A 15,670-nucleotide genomic window follows, 5' to 3' on the forward strand; every position below is an offset into this window, starting at 1 on the left:
ATATGTTAACATCTGGGGTGGCTCCAGGTATTTTTTAGGTGCTGGTGTTGATCGAGGTGAGCTGAGGCAGCTCCTTGTGTCTGGTGCTCTGTGCCAGCAGGAATGCCCTGCCTGGGCAATTTTTACTAATAAAAATCCAGCTGCTGCTTCCCAAACTCAGGGGCAGCCCCCAGCTTGCTCTGGATGTTTTGTTACAATTTCCTCACCTGTGTTTTGGTCTCTGTGAAGCTTCTCAGGGAAGACAGCTCAATAGCAAGGCAGTGTCTCCAGCTCTGCAGTTTTGCTGATGTGTTTGAAGTCCCCAGACAGTTGATCAGGCAAACTTGCTGCTAAATGGATGATCTAATTCCCGGTGAATGCTGTGATCACAAGCATTACCCTACATCACAGAAACAATTTGAAAACCAGTGCGTACTCCTCAAGCTGTCAGTTGTCTTTCAGCACCCTCCTTGTGCTCTTTCATCTTGAAATGCTCGTGCTGAAGCTCCAATAAACTCACCTGTCAGCAGCTGCAGGGATGTCTCCTCTCTCTCCAGCTCCTAGCTGTAGCTGGCAGTTTAAAAGCTGTTTACAGAGGAGATAAAGGAGGGAGCTCTCTTGGAGCTGCTGTTTCTCTAAATGATTTTTCTTACACTCCAGTTATACTCAGCACAAGGTTGTGTTGGTGCTTGGTGAGGATTGCTCAAAGCCAGCACATGAGTTCTGTGCTCAGAACCCCTGAGGACATGGGCAGGGCAGGAAGGTGTCCCTGTACAGAGGGAAAATGGGATGGAGAGAGGTGACATCCTGGAAAAAGAGGAGGACACAGCACCCAACAACCTGACTGCCTGAAGAGTGGCCCCCAGCAGAGGAATGCTGTTTCACAGCTCACAGATATGTGGTCTGAATTTTGCAAGGGAGAACTCTTTTGAAACCTGAAATTTATGGACTCATAAAATCATTAGGGCTGGAAAGACCCCTGTGTGCCCAGTGCCCACCTTGTCCCCAGCCCAGAGCCCTGAGTGCCACCTCCAGCCCTTCCTGGGACACCTGCAGGGCTGGGCACTGCAAAGCTCCCTGGGCAGCCCCTGCCAAGGCCTGAGCACCCTTTCCATGCAGAAATTCCTCCTGAAATTCCAAGGAATTGATGCCTTGAGAAAGCTGACCTAGAATAAAGAATAAAGCAGGGATTTATTAACAAGATCTCCTCCATGGATGCACCTTGGGCAGCACAAGAGCCCAGCCAGGGCTGCACCCAAGGTGAACCAAAATGGGCACAAAATGGATGAGTGGTCACAAAATCTCCCACTTTAATAAGTTCTGCTCCATTTGCATATTGGAGTTAATTGTCCAATTCCAGCTTTAGGTTATGGAGTCCCATCCTGCTTGTTTTTCTCTCTCCAGTCCATGTTGTTTGTGCTCTTGGGCTGAGATTTGGATCATTTGTCCTTGGTCCCCAGCTAGAGCAGGAATTGTTTTGTCTCCCTGCTCTGTGCAGAGAGCTCACCATCCCCTAATGTGAAGCTCAGACTCACACACTAAAGCAGCACAGAATCTGAAAAATACAACAGCTAAAACCTGAGGCATCAGAATATCTAAGAGTCTATTTTTTGTGGACCTGTTTATTCTCTTTCTTCTCAAGGATGGGTTCTAGATGGTCATTTCAGTGAAATGCCTGTTCTCATCCCTCCTTTCTGTTCCAGCATACAGAACTCTTCAGTAGGAGTACCTGACAAATTGCCCCAAGGAGCAGCTTTATTTTTACCTCACAGCCTTGCAAAAAGCAACTCTAAAAACTTAGATAAGTGAGCTTAATTTAAAATCTACTTTAAAAAAACAGCAAATTTTTGTTTAGAGTCCTTCTGCTTCTTGCTTGTGCAAGAGGCACCATCCTTGTAAAAGTCTTGCTAAATCTGAAGCTCTTCTCTGTTTGTTTACAAAAACCCACCCATTGTTTCCATGTGGATGCACTGGTTGTTAAGTTTTATCTGGAGAATTCTGATACTCAGCCAGGATCTGCTTCTCTGTGGTAATTTGAGGTGGGGTGAAAATGGACACTTCAAAGCAATCCTGTGTTGTCATCCTGTGAGTTTGAGATGCTGAAAACAGGGAGAAAAAAAATTAAAAAATGTAAAGATCTGTGTCCCAGCAGGAGTTTGAGGCTACAGCTCTCCCCTGGGTGTACTGTGAATATTAATGACACAGAACTGTGGGCACTGTGCACATGAAAAGAGGAAACCCAGGTGTGTGTGCTGCAAGGTCAGTGAGGCTGGAGAGCAGCAATTGGTTACTAATAAAAATCCAGGACATTTTCTGTGCACCTCCTTAGGGGTCACTTTGCTGGTGCTGCATGAGGAAATAATAAATGTAGGTGACCTAGGTATGTGTATGTGTATTTATTTAATGTTTTATTACCAAAAAACTTCTTCAGCCGAGGGGAGGAAGGCACATGCACAGCCAGGGATGTGGTTAATTCCTTGCTCTGCTGCTGTGGTTGAAGAAAAATTTTGGAAGCCTCTGTTTCAAGCTATTGAGAGGTTCCTGCATTTTGCAGGCTCTTTCCTGTCTCTGAAGCCTAATGCTTGTTTTCTGCAACACTGGCAGAAAGCAAAAGCATTATTAGTTTTGGGTTTTGTTCTGCTCTTGGGAGGCTTTTTTTTCTGAATTGGGACGTTTTTTCACTGCAAATAGCTTCAAAGTCAAAGTAGTAAATGCATAAATATTATTAGGGAAGGAGTAGATAACAGAACAAGCTACTGTAAAAAATAATTGTAAAAATGACCTTTTTCTCCATGATTCTCCATGCATCTCCAAAAAGAAAAAGGTTCAGCAAAGGATGATGAAGGTGATCAAAGGCATGGAACAGCTGTTGTAGAAAAGGAGATGAATAAACTTTGTCTCTTTAGCATGGAGCAGAAACGATGGTGAGGGGAAGAAGCAAGGAGAGGAATGTTAAGCAGATTGGGAGCTTTGCATCTTCCAAAGAAAATGACTGTACCCAGGCCTTCCTCACTCAAAAGAAATCCCAAAAAACCAAAACAACAAGGAAGGAAGCAACAAGCTTAGAAAAGGGAAAGCTTTTCTTTTGGTGCTGTGGTATTCCTGGTGGCCAGGATGTTGCTGGAAGGCGAGAGGTTCAAAGGAGGCTGGATAAAACCCATCCTATTAAAAGCTATTGAGGACAGTGACTCCTGGCTCAGGGAACAGGTATTAAAGCAGAGTTGGGAGGAATCCCAGGGTGTGTGAGGCTGCAGAAGCTCAGAGGGCACCTGGTGTCCCCTCCCATTGTGTGCACCCAGCTGTGCCCCAGCCCCTTGTTGTAAAAGGTAGCACTGTCTGTGTTCAACTTTTTGTTTCAGAAACCTGAAGCTTCCTTTTGTAAGCAGGTCAGAAATAACACCCAGCTGTTGTGTAGCTGTGTAACACAGGGGCTGCAACCTGGAGTAGCAGATGAAATGTGGGATTTCTTGGCTTCCAGGCTATTTCCTACTTTTGGTGGATAATGGGAAACAGACAAGCAGGAATAGCAAGTGATGCAGGTGACAGAAAGCTGGTGCTCAGGAGCAGATGATGGCAGCAGCTGTCTTGGCTGGTTAGGCTGTGTTCTTTCCCAAATTCCTGCAGTGTGGAGTGTGCTGGGAGTGGGTGGGTTGGGGTGGCAGCTGCTGCTGGGGTGATGCTCAGGTTACCCTGGTGCACTCCCTGCACACTCCATTCCCAGCCTGCTGCAGTGTTTGGGTACAGCTGGAAGGCTGGGATTGCCAGGGTGAAGGTTCCTGATGCTGCACAGAGCTTTTTACCACACCCAGGGGGCTGCTTGGTGCCATCTGCAAGGGCTGAATTTCCCTGGAGATGTTGACGTTCAGCAGCGTGTGGGTGTCAGGAGGCTTTGGGAGGTGGAGGAGGATGGAGTTGGAATAATGTCCTTTGAATCAGAGCTGTTTTGATCTGCTTAGAAAGAAACTGGCTGCTGTAAAAGGAGGGGAGAAATCCTCAAACACTGGGCTGCTCTAGGATTTTGTGCAGAGAAGAAAGACTTGGAGCAGGAGCTGTTTGGGAATTGATCCTGGTCTGGGTGGGATAGAAACCCAAGTGTGGTGAGCATGTGTGGGGTCACTGACATGCTGCACACACATTCCCAACAGCCATGCCTTGAAAATAGAAAGAAACTCTTGGTTCAGAGGGCTCCAGCCCAAGGCATGAGCCTGATGACCTGTGTGATAACTTGGAGAGTAAATTCCAAGTGATTCATCCCTTTTCTGATCCCTCTTGAACTCTGACTGCTCGTGTCTGTTGCTGTCAAGTGGCTGCTTCTGTATTTATGAGCGAGGTGGAAACTACTGACCTGCTTTGCCTCCTCTGAAAGGCAAGTGATAGCTCTCTCTGAGATGGCAGGGGTGCTATTTCTGCATGTGCCTGGACTAAATTTACTGCAGGCAGCTGAAAAGTGTAAATGGTGACGACTGCTGGAAGGGAAAGCGTGTATTTACTGCTCCGTGGCAATGGATTTATAGACAGATAGTTTGGTTTATAGATAAATATTGTTGCCTCTATTTCTGTAGCCATAAGCAGTAGATTTTAAAGCCTAAACTTTGCTTTAATCTAGGGACCTTTTAATATTTTTTTCCCCTATCCCATCTGCCGAGTTCTTCGCTGGTGGCTGAGGCGTCACGTGGCGCCAGGAGAGCCAAGAGAAGTGACGCATCCTGGTATCCCATGGTAACTCTGCTTTTCCTCTGCTTTTAGCTCCTGTGCTTTGCTCCCAGATGGAATAACCTGCCTGTGGGATTGCACTGCCTCTGCTCACTCACAGGTGAAGCTGAGGTTGCTGGGTTTTCACTCCCTGCAAACGCTTTGCCCTCACTAACCCAAACTGAAAGGGGAACAAAGAGCACCAAGGCTCCAAACCAACACCAAGCCCAGAAATCTCCCAGTTCCCCACCCAAACTTCTCAACATGCAGGAAGCATCGGTGGGAGTTTGCTCTTTGTTTGCCATTCAGGATAGTGAAGCTTGTCTGAGGAGTTTCTGCACACCACAGGTAGATGCCCTGCCGGTGAGGTACAATTCTCACCAAAGATTCACAGTTGTCACCTAAATTTGCAGTCTGGGTCTTGCAGTTCACACAGGTTTTGCTGCTGGAAACTTGTTAGGTGAGACTTGCTCTTTGTTTTTTTTTTTTTTCTCCTCTTTCTTCACCACCCCCATCAGTTGTTTTTAACCTCTGGTTGCTGTATGCAGTTACTGCCTGGATTTTTGTTAGAAATATCCTACTTATCCCCCAAGAAAATCTCATGGGTTTGCATCCAGATATGCTGATATTTTTTAGACTTCTGGGTTTTTTTGGTTTTTTTTTGAAAAATGGATCATTTAATTATAGAATTATAAAATGGTTTGGGTTGGAAGGGACATTAAGGCCCATCTTATTATTAAACACCTGCCATGGTAGGGATACCTTCCACTGTCCCAGGTGGTTCCAAGCCCCATCCAGCCTGGCCTTGGGCACTGCCAGGGATCCAGGGGCAGCCACAGCTGCTCTGGGCACCCTGTGCCAGGGCTTTCCCACTCTTCCAAGGAAAAATTAACTTAAAGCCATTTTTTCCTCTCTGTCTTATATCCATTGTAACTTTACTGTATTAAACCAGCCATGGTATTTGCTGAGGCTGCAAATGGAGTAGCTCCTCACCAGGTGTAAACAGTGAGTAGAGCCCTTGCAATGAGGAACCTCAAACCTGGTTTTGTACCCTGTTTCCAAACTCTTCTGTGCCTGTTTTCTGTGTGCACTGAAGCACAGCTAAAGCAATGTGTGTCTGGTTTAACTCTGCCCTGCCAATTGGATTTTTGCTTTAGGGCACAGCTTTCACAAACCCAATTTATCCTCAGGGAGCAAGAAGAAAAAACTGATTTTGCTCACACACAGTCCCTGTGTAGTGGAGGAGTCGGTGGTGAAGTTTTTCAGCGTGGCAGGATTTGCATTTCTGTTGCCACAGCTACGGTGAGCTCACAGCATTTCAGGAGCAGGAGTTTTCAGAGTGAAGGCACCAGTGCACCCAGATGAGTCATTCTGGTGTGTCCAAGGGCTGGGGAATCACTTCTTCAATGGGAGAGGATGCCCTGGAATGCGGGGGAGGAGGCAGAGATGTAGTCTGAGCAGTTTGGGGCTGCCTGGATTTGTTTGGGGCATGAACTGGGAGATGTGTGCTGGGAAGAGGCTGCTGAGCTGTCACCTGATGCACAACATCCCTGATGCGGGCACCTGGATGTTGGGAAGTATCCCAGGATTCCTTTGATGTGCTTCCTCTGGCTTTGCTCCAAGCAGGTATTTAGTACAAATCTCTTTTCTCATCCCAATGGCACTGAATTCCCTTGTCTTGTGTTTCAGTCCATCCTGCTGCCCTGGCTTTGCATGGGGACTGCTGCTGCCTGGCTAAATCCAAACAATGGCCTGCTTGTGGCAGCTGAAAGTGGTGCTGGAACAAAAATCCCTCCTCTGTAATTGCAGAAAAAAAACAAGCCTGTGTGCAGCAGGAAGCAGCATGACTACATTAACTCATATTAACTCATACTTTTAATTTTTTTCCCTGTGTCTTCTGCACAGTCTGTGATGATTTAAGCATAAATTGCTTAGGAAAAGTCCTTGGCCTGTTATTAATTACTGACTGCTTGTGTGGCAGGGGGTTGGGAGGTTAAGGTCTCCTCCAACCCAAACCACTCCATGATTCTGCAGTTTGGGTGCATGGCAGAGGATGGTTATCCTGAATCCAGAGATTTGCCATTGTAACCATTGTAAGTAAATGTGGAATATTTAATAAGGAGATAATTGGATGTCCACCTTCATCTAGGTAAGATGTAAAAACTTTGAGCTGTCCTGATGTCAGGTTTCTTTTCCCCAATGAAAACCTGGCTGGGTGCCTTTCACCTCCAGGATTGCCTGCTCCTCTTGTATCAGTGTTTCATAAGCTGCCTGCAATGGCCTTTTCCTGCTGATTCCTGCCCTTGGAATGGCCTACAAGAAGCTGTTTCCTCTGTGTTATCACATGCAAAGTACTGCTGTGACACTGCTAAAAGTCTCAGAGCTGTGGTGTGAGACAGGGGTTGCAGGGACAGAAAAGCTGGAGATGGGAGAGAGCTGTGATATGTGGCCAGCTCAGTTAATCCTGGGATCTGGAACTAAAACACAACTAAATCAGAAGTGTTGAGAGCAGTTGTGCCGCTTTTTCCCCAACAAACAGCTGTGACTTGTCACACAGGTGACACTGGCATCCTGTCTATTCACCAGGGCTCATTTTAAAAAAAAAAATCATTATTGCTCTTGCTTGGTGCTGTTGGGGTTTTGAATTTCTATGTTTGAAAGTGCTTTTGTATTGATAATGTGCTTTTTTTTTTTTTTTTTTTTTGCTGTGTTGGAGGCCTTTTTCTGCTGTGACTTCTTATTTTTGGAGCTATGAGCGTGTAGGTTTATGGATTAAAATAAAGAAGGAGGGGGAGAACCCTCCAAACAAAGCCCAGCAAGGAGCTCAGGAATCAAATTGAAACTGTGACACAGAGGGAGGACAAGGGTTTAGGGCAGCAAAAATGCAAAGTGAGGTCTCCAGGGGGTATCTTTGGACAAGCAGGAGGGATGATGCCACCAGAGAGAAGTGATTTTTCTCATCTGTATGTCAAGGGACATCACCACTTTGCCTTCATGTGCACTATGGAATAAATTTGGAAAATTCAGCTTGTGTTTGACAAGGAAATGGCAGGTGCCCTAGCAGGTGGAAGAAAACAAGCAGCAGATCAAACATGTATACACTGGAATAGACTTGGAATAGGAAAATTCAGTTTGTATTTGACAAGGAAATGCCAGTTGGAACAAAACAAGCAGCAGATCAAACTGAGGGCCACTGGCCCCCAAAGCTGTAGGAAGGGACATTTTTCAGCTTATGGGACTCCCATCAATGTGTGCTGAGCTTGTGGGGTAGGCGGGGAAGCTAAACAGCTAAATTATGGATTTGTTACTTGGATTGATGATCAAATGGGAGAAGACTGAAGGCTATAATACAGCCAGGATTGTGAGACACAGGAATAGTGCTGCTCACTGCTTTTTTTGGACAAGGCTGGCCAAGGAACTGAGGTCACAATGACTGGGGAAAGCCTTTTGGCAAGTGAAGTTTATCCCTGCAGGCAGCTGCTCACCCCAGCAGCCCAGTTTTGGCTTTTGTTGTTTGGTTGTTTGGTTTTTCTCCTCTTAGTAACTCTCCAAAACACACTGCAGGGTGTCTGCTTGCACCTAAGGGATTTACCTTTGTGGGCAGGAGAATAAAGAACAATAGAGCTGCTGTCCTGGAGATCTGCATTTGTGCTTCTGCCTGGATTTTGGGCTACCTGTGGTCCCTGTGCCACTGGGATGAGCTGCACAGGAGACACAGTGTCTGGCTGCTCTCACTCTGTCCAAAATCTCACTCTTAGTCCAAAATCCAAAAGGATTTTGTGGTCTGTTCCCCTGGTGGAAGCCAAAGGACTGGATCTGAGCATGAAAATTATTGTGGTACCATCACAGTGGATCTGGTTTGGATGCATAAAGATGTAATTAAGGCTTGAGAGAAATGTTTTGAACACTTGTGGAGAGTTTGGATGGATGGAAGAGCTCTGCAGGATCCAGCAGAGCCTGGGGAGTGCTTACCCAGAGTGTATTGGCACAAGGTATCCTGTGTTCCTTGAGTTCCTTTCACCTTGAAAAGACAAATTAAAAAGGAGTTTCTGCTGCCCAGTGGGCTCTGTGGGGTATTTTCCCATGGGAATCCTTCACCCTTCCTTTCTACTTGTTTTGATCTGACATTGTGGTGGGATTTAATGCTTCCAGTACAAAAAATTAAACACAGGTTTAAAAATAAAAATATCCTCCAAATCTCAGAATGACTTTTGAACCAGCACAGGCAGGAGAGAATCCCTCTGTGGATTATTTGCTCTCTTGGGTTTTGATCTTGTTTTTTTATTGGCCCTAAAAATGTCCAGAGGTTAAAATTAGAATAATAAACATTTACAAGGGAATTTTCTACGGTCAGCTTTCATTTAGCACTGAAAGCCCTGGAAAGCGTGGTCCATTTTGGGATGCTGAAGACAAAGTGATTTTTTTCCTGTTTTATTTAAGAGCTGCATGATGGATGTGGAAGTTTGAATTTTCCTCTATTTAGTAGTGTACCAAACCCAGCCTTTTGCTGTATAAACAAAGGGTCATATTCATAACAGCAAGAGCAGCTAAGCAAGGGCAGTGACTTAGAGGGGGAATATCTTGGTATTGCAAGTGTTTAATGAATAATGGATGTCTTTTGTGCCAAAATCTTTCTGAATTTGTAACATGTTGACCACACAAAGTCGTGCAGCATTTCCTGGGCAGGAGGGAGAGCTGCTGTGTCCATCTCTGTCACACTGCCCTGTTACATGGTGTATTTGGGGAAGGAACACTGTTCATTTGTCACCAGATGAACGATCCTAAACTCTATTTGGGTGAGTCTGTGATGGAAACTTGGCTGTGCTGTGTTGGTTTTATGGTAGGTCCCCATCCATGCCCTCAGTGTAGGGATGTTCCCTGTGCTTCAGTTCCTGCTTTTTGGATTCAGGAACACTCCAAAAATACTTCTTGGGTGTGTAGCTGCCTCAGGTGATCCCCAGGCTCCAAATCTGCTGCTTTGGGGCAGGATGGAGGCCTGGCTGTGTCTGGGTTGATGTGCAATTTCCATACACTATTATTTCTCTTTGTGCATGTGCCTGTGTTTTTATTTCTTGAAACTTTGGCCAATTGTTCCTTTCTCAGCCAGCAGCCTCCCAGGATCCTTGGGGTGGATCTCAGCAATGTGCAGGACATGCAGCATCCCTGATTCCCCACTGGTTTGCTTTGTTCTGGGTTTCAGTGCCAGCTGCAGCCACCTGGTACCTTCCAGCTGGGGAAGGAGCCACTCTCCTCCAGCAGGGTGACACAGAGCCAGGGCTGGTGATGCTCTGCTGGCAGTGAGGAGCTGAGCTGGGCTGTAATTAGCAGCCTCTCCTTTCCCTTGCAAGTCCAGAGGAGTTCTTTCTGTGTTCAGCTGGTTCTGCTTTATGGGGTTTGATTCAGTGGGGAACAGTTGCTTGTGCTGCCCAAGAGAAAAGTCCTGTATAAATGGGAATTGTTGTGTCCCCTGAGTGCCACAAGTGTAAGGGAACTCCTCAGCCTCCCCAGGAGGAGCTGCTGTGATGGTTGGAGGTGCTGGTTTAGTCTTTGTGTTCACAGTGCAGGAATTGTAATGATGAAACTGTGAGCTGAGAACCTGAGCCCCTGTGCAGATCTTGTTTTGGGGCTGCCTCTTGGTGCACCTACTCAAGGGATCCCAGAAGAGTTAAAAGAGACCCTAAATCCCATCCCATTCCACCTCTGCCATGGCAGGGACACCTTCCACTGTCCCAGGCTGCTCCAGCCTGGCCTTGGGCACTGCCAGGGATCCAGGGGCAGCCACAGCTGTGCCAGGGCCTGCCCACCCTGCCAGGGAACAATTCCTAATGCCCAATATCCCATCCAGCCCTGCCCTCTGGCACTGGGAAGCCATTCCCTGTGTCCTGTCCCTCCATCATTTGTCCCAAGCCTCTCCCTCTCTTTCCTGTAGCTCCTTCAGTCACTCCAAGGCCACAGTTTGGTGACCCCAGAGCTTCTCCTGTCCAGGTGAGCACCCCCAGCTGTGCCAGCCTTTCCTCCCAGCAGAGCTGCTCCATCCCTCTGCCCATGCTGGTGCCTCCCCCGGGCTCTCTGCAGCAGCTCCAGGTCCCTCCTGTGCTGGGGCAGCTCTGCAGGTGGGGTCTCACCTGAGCCCAGGGGCACAGGGGCAGAATCGCCCCCTGCCCTGCTGCCCACGCTGGGGCTCAGCCCAGGGCACGGGGGGGTTCTGGCTCCCAGCTCTCACCCCCAGCACCCCCAGGGCTGCTCCAGGGCTGCTCTCAGACACTCCCAGCCCATCCTTTTGTGTTACACTAGAATCCAGCTGGTAGCCACAAGAGGAACAATCCATGAAATCCATCCCAAGCTCCTGGATGGAGCCATGGTATGGCTTAGGGCCATAGACCCTGCTAGAAAATGCACCAGCTTGGGGCAGGGACTGGGTCAGCTGACCCCAAAAGTCCCTTACAACTTGGGGCATTGGTTTGGTGACACCAGGCTAACACAGGGACAGTACCCATGGCAAGAAGCCAGAACCTGGATGACCTTAAACCCTGTGAGCCAGTGCTTGCAGGCAGCCACTTTAAAGGCACTGGTGCCTTTTCTTGGCCTTTTTTTGCTGTGTGAAGAGATCTCGAGTGCCCAGCTGTGCCAGCTGCCACCACAGCAGAGCCCAGCTGGGCTCTCCCTGTCCCTGCTGTGCCCCCAGTGTATTTGCAGAGAGAGGAGAAGGAGGAGGAGGAGGTGTGCTAAACTGAGAGGCAGGCAAGGCAAATGCACTGACAGATAGAGAGAAACATGTTTTATTGGGAGCTTTTGGACAAAAACATGGGTATTGCATGGAGTCTTCTTTGTCCCTCCTCTTTAGGGTGAAATATTGATAATTTTAAGATCAATTTTGTACTTTCCTCTATTGCTGGTGGCTCTCACTTGGCCTCTTTTTGCCATACCACTTCCATTCCTTGAATGGCATTCACTTTGCCATTCCATGTTCCTGTGGGAACAGGGAATGTTGGAGATTTAAAGAAATTCCAACTTTAATTTATCTCTTGGCCTTCAAATAAAAAACTTCAGTATTTCTGTTGTTTTACACCAGCGAGAAGTAGTTACCTGCTAAGTTAATGAAGATTTTGGCTTGTAAACCTAAATCATATCCATGTCTCACTCTTCTTGCTTTGTTCTAATAGAGGATAATCATCCTCTGGGTTTTAGAGGTGTAACAGAGCATTTGTGGGGCTGAGGGCTTTTTTAAAGTGGTGATGTTTGAGGAAAAAAAAAAGGCAAAATGGAAGCAAAACTTGAGGAAGATGGGGTGGAATGAGATGGGAGACTGTAAGGGACCTTTATGGAATGGGAGTGATGCAACACCTCCTGCCTGGTCTGTTCACTTGTCTCTGACCCCTGTGTCACATTGAGAAAGCAGAATGGGGCCAAACCATGGCCAAGGTGAGTGAGCAAGGGCTGGGAACTGAGACTGGACTCATGTCAGGGGTTCCTGCAGGGCTGGGGTGTGCCCTGTCAGCGCTGTGACACTGTGGCACTGTGCCTCACACAGGCTGAGGTGCTGCTCCTCAATTCCTGGGGGTGTCACAGGTGATATCCAGGCTGGGACAAGGACTGGCTGAGGGCTCCCAGGATGCCACCCTGCCTGAGGGGGGCATGGGCCTCTGGAATGTCACCTTGGCAAGCAGGGTCACCCAGAACTGCTTGTCCAGGGCCATTTGCCACTCTGTCCATGTCTCTTTGCCACTGAGGAGTGCAGAACTTCAGGAATGCTGTCACCTGTGCTGAGTGGAGGGGCAGGGTCACTCTTGTCATGCAGCTGGTGGCTTTTTTTTGCTGGCTCCTGGGAGTTGTTGTCATCTGTCCTGCTTGGCAGAGCTGTCCCAGCCTGTGCTGGCTCCTGGGGTCACTCTCCCCCATAGGTGGTGGAAGGACTTTGCTTTGTTTGAGCACCTTGAGGCTGCTGCCTGCCCTTTGCTCCAGCCTTTTAGAGTTGATCCAAGTGTCACTGTGACCCTCTGGTGTACTGGCCACTCACCCCAGTTATTGTGTCACCAGCAAAGTGCTCAGGGCACACTCTGTGCATCCTCCAGGTCAGTAGAAGAGGTTAAATGATTTTGGGAAGTGTCTGTCCTCCAACTGGACTTTGTGGCACTGACCTCTCCCTGCTGGGCCCCTTTTCCACCCACCTCCCTGCCCTCCTGGCTGCTGCACACTTTGCCAGCTCATCTGAGGGTGTGAGAAGAGCCAGTGTTGAAATTCTTGCCAAAGCCAGGACAGACAGCATCCTCTGCACTCCCTCCATCCACTGGGACTGTTTCATCCTAGGAGGAGGCCAGGCTGGTGAAACAGGATTTTTTCCCTCTGTATGTCCATGCTGACTGCTCCTGATCACCCTCTTGTCCTTCAGGTGACTGGAGATGGTTTCCAAAGCCCATCAAGCGTGGCCTCACAGTGACAGCAGCCATCAGCACTTGTGGATCCATCCCCTCAGGTCCCATGGGATGAATATTTGCAGCTTTCTGTCCCCTAACCTGATCCTCTTCTACTAAGGATAAGCCTTCCTTGTCTGGATTTCCCCTTTGGCCTCAGGGGCCTGCAGGTTGGCCTCACTGGCACCCTTTACATCCCTTGCCAGATTCAATTCCAGATGGGTTTTGGCCCTCTTAGCCCCATCCCTGCCCCATCAGTGTTCCTGAGATTCCTCCTGCATCACCTGCAGGATCAGTGTTCCTTGGATTTCTCCTGCATCCCCTGCAGGATCAGTGTTCCCAGATTCCTCCTGGATCACCTGCAAGATCAATGTTCCTGAGATTTTTTTTTGTGGATCAGCTGCTCCTGCAGGATCAGTGATCCCAGATTCCTCCTGGATCACCTGCCCCTGCCCTGCTCTTTGCACTTGGTCAGTTCCTTTGATCAGGAGCTCTGTGTTCCTCCATGGAGGCCTCCTGAACACTCAGCTGGATCAGCTTCTTGTTGGGATGGTCTGTCCTTCAGCCTGGAGGAGGTGCTCAGCCAGCTCTTTTGGGTCCCTTTCCTCTCCAAGCCCCTGGGGTTCTCCTGGCACACCCTGAAGATGATGCCCGTTCTCCTCAAGTCCAGGGCTGTGGTGCAGCTTTGTCCCTCAGCTCCTTCCTTTGAGGGCTCTGAGCTCCATTATCAGTGCAGCCAGAGCTGCCCAGACCTTCACACCCCTGACCAGTTCCTGTCTCTGTGTAAGGATGAGATGCACTCATCCAGGGGCAGGGCAGAGAGATGGGATGAGATGGAGGGGATCCACCATCCCAGGGTGTTCCAAGCCTCATCCAACCTGTCCATGGACACTTCCAGGGGCATCCCCAGCTTCTCTGGAGCCCTGCAGGCTCTCCAGCTGGGTGGGTGGGTGCAGGTGGCTGTGCTGGTGTTTATTTGGACGTGCAGCCCTGTGTGTGTGTGTGTGTGTGAGCTCCAGGGTGGCAGCAGGAATAGCTCAGCTCCTGGCATAGCCCGGGATATGTGAGATCCTCCCTCTCTGGCTGCACGCATGCAATATTTCTCTTGGCTCCTTCAGCCTGGCTCTGGTGTCCGAGCCGAGGCTGTGTGTGTAGCTTTAGGAAAAGAAAAGCTTTATTTCTGTCTGATTTTCTCCCCTACTTGCGTGTGTGCAGTCTCTCCAGAAGGGCTGTGCTTCTCCCTCCTTCTCCCCTGCCTATTTATATCCGCGGTGACGTTGCGGGAGTGTTTGCTTTGGAAGAAATCTATTTCTCCGTCTGGCTGAGCCAAACTGAAAGCAAACCCGCAGGAGGAGAAAGCATTCCGAGCTGCAGGAGAAAGCAAAGCATTCCTTTCTTCTCCTGCTGGGGAGAAGGGAGGCCTGGGGACTCGCAGGAAATGATCACCTGGCAAGGACAGGAAGCCTGGCAAGGTAAACGCCTTTTTCTGTTTGACTAATGCACTGCCATCCACCCCCAAAAGCCGTGAACTTCTCATTCCGGGGGGCGGAGGCGTGAAACTCTGGGGTGGTTTTCAGAGAGGAGCTGTGAAATGAGTTGCTGAAAGCCTCCAGGCTCAGGACAATGGCTCTTTAATAATCCAGCAAGACTTGTCTCATCAGCTGCTTGCATGCACAGGGATTGCTGTGCCCCCTCATCGGGTGGTGCACAGGGGCTTTTCCTTCTCCCCCTGCTCCCCAAATATTGTGATTGCACTGTGGAAGTGATTCCCCTACAGTAAAACTGAATTTTGCCTCATCTGTAGCTTTCTAAGCCCTTCAGAAACTTCCCAAGCCTTTCTATTATTATTGTGCTCAGTCTGAATCTGAAATAAGGAATTTGCTTGATAGTTTTATAAATGGAATTTTCTGTATTGTGTTTATAGAGTAGTTTGCAAAATCAGAGCATTTACTTTTGGTTTTCTGACATCTGAAGCTGCATTTGCTACTTTTTGCTGCTTGTGAGCTGTAGAATACACAGAAAGTAACACTCGAAGGTTTTGAAGTGCTCAGTATGAAGCTGAGCCCTGGTTTTTGCAGAAGTGCCAGTCCCTCAGCAAATATAACAGTCCAGCATAAATAAACAGCCAAGAGAGCGAGTCTGCTCCCCAAATATTGTGAGTGCACTGTGGAAGTGATTTCCTTACAGTAAAACGGAATTTTGCTTCATCTGTACCTTTCTAACTCCTTCAGAGCCCTGGCTCTGAAACTTCCCAAGCCTTTCTATTATTATTGTGCTCGGTCTGAATCTAAAATAAGGAATTTAGGTGCTAGTTTTATAAAAGTATAAACTGAATTGTCTGTATTGTGTTTATAGAGTAGTTTGCAAAATTAGAGCATTTACTTTTGGTTTTCTGACGTCTGAAGCTGCATTTGCTACTTTTTGCTGCTTGTGAGCTGTAGAAGACACAGAAAGTAACACTCGAAGGTTTTGAAGCTGAGCCCTGGTTTTTGCAGAAGTGCCAATCCCTCAGCAAATATAACAGTCCAGCATAAATAAACAGCCAGGAAAGCGAGTCTGCCTCTCTAGAAAGTTGAAGTATTTACCTT

General features: G+C 48.1%; 1 protein-coding gene across 3 annotated transcripts in view; it reads left to right on the top strand.

Moving 5' to 3' along the window:
* SGMS1 (sphingomyelin synthase 1) overlaps positions 1-15,670 on the top strand; it is a 66,312-nt gene that overhangs the window by 6,339 nt on the left and 44,303 nt on the right. The window contains exon 1 of one of the 3 annotated variants that reach the window (XM_054288392.1): positions 6,090-6,297. The exons of 1 other annotated variant lie outside the window; for it this stretch is intronic. The gene's annotated coding sequence lies outside the window, so the exon portion shown is untranslated. Of the gene's footprint in view, positions 1-6,089; positions 6,298-14,433; positions 14,555-15,670 lie in introns of those variants that run through there. One more of the 3 variants, XM_054288391.1, reaches the window with a different exon arrangement.

This window comes from Melozone crissalis, unplaced genomic scaffold, assembly GCF_028551555.1.
Source record: "Melozone crissalis strain CALT ecotype California unplaced genomic scaffold, PUWL_Pcris_2 ptg000062l_1, whole genome shotgun sequence".
In the NCBI taxonomy this organism is placed as follows: Eukaryota; Metazoa; Chordata; class Aves; order Passeriformes; family Passerellidae; genus Melozone; species Melozone crissalis.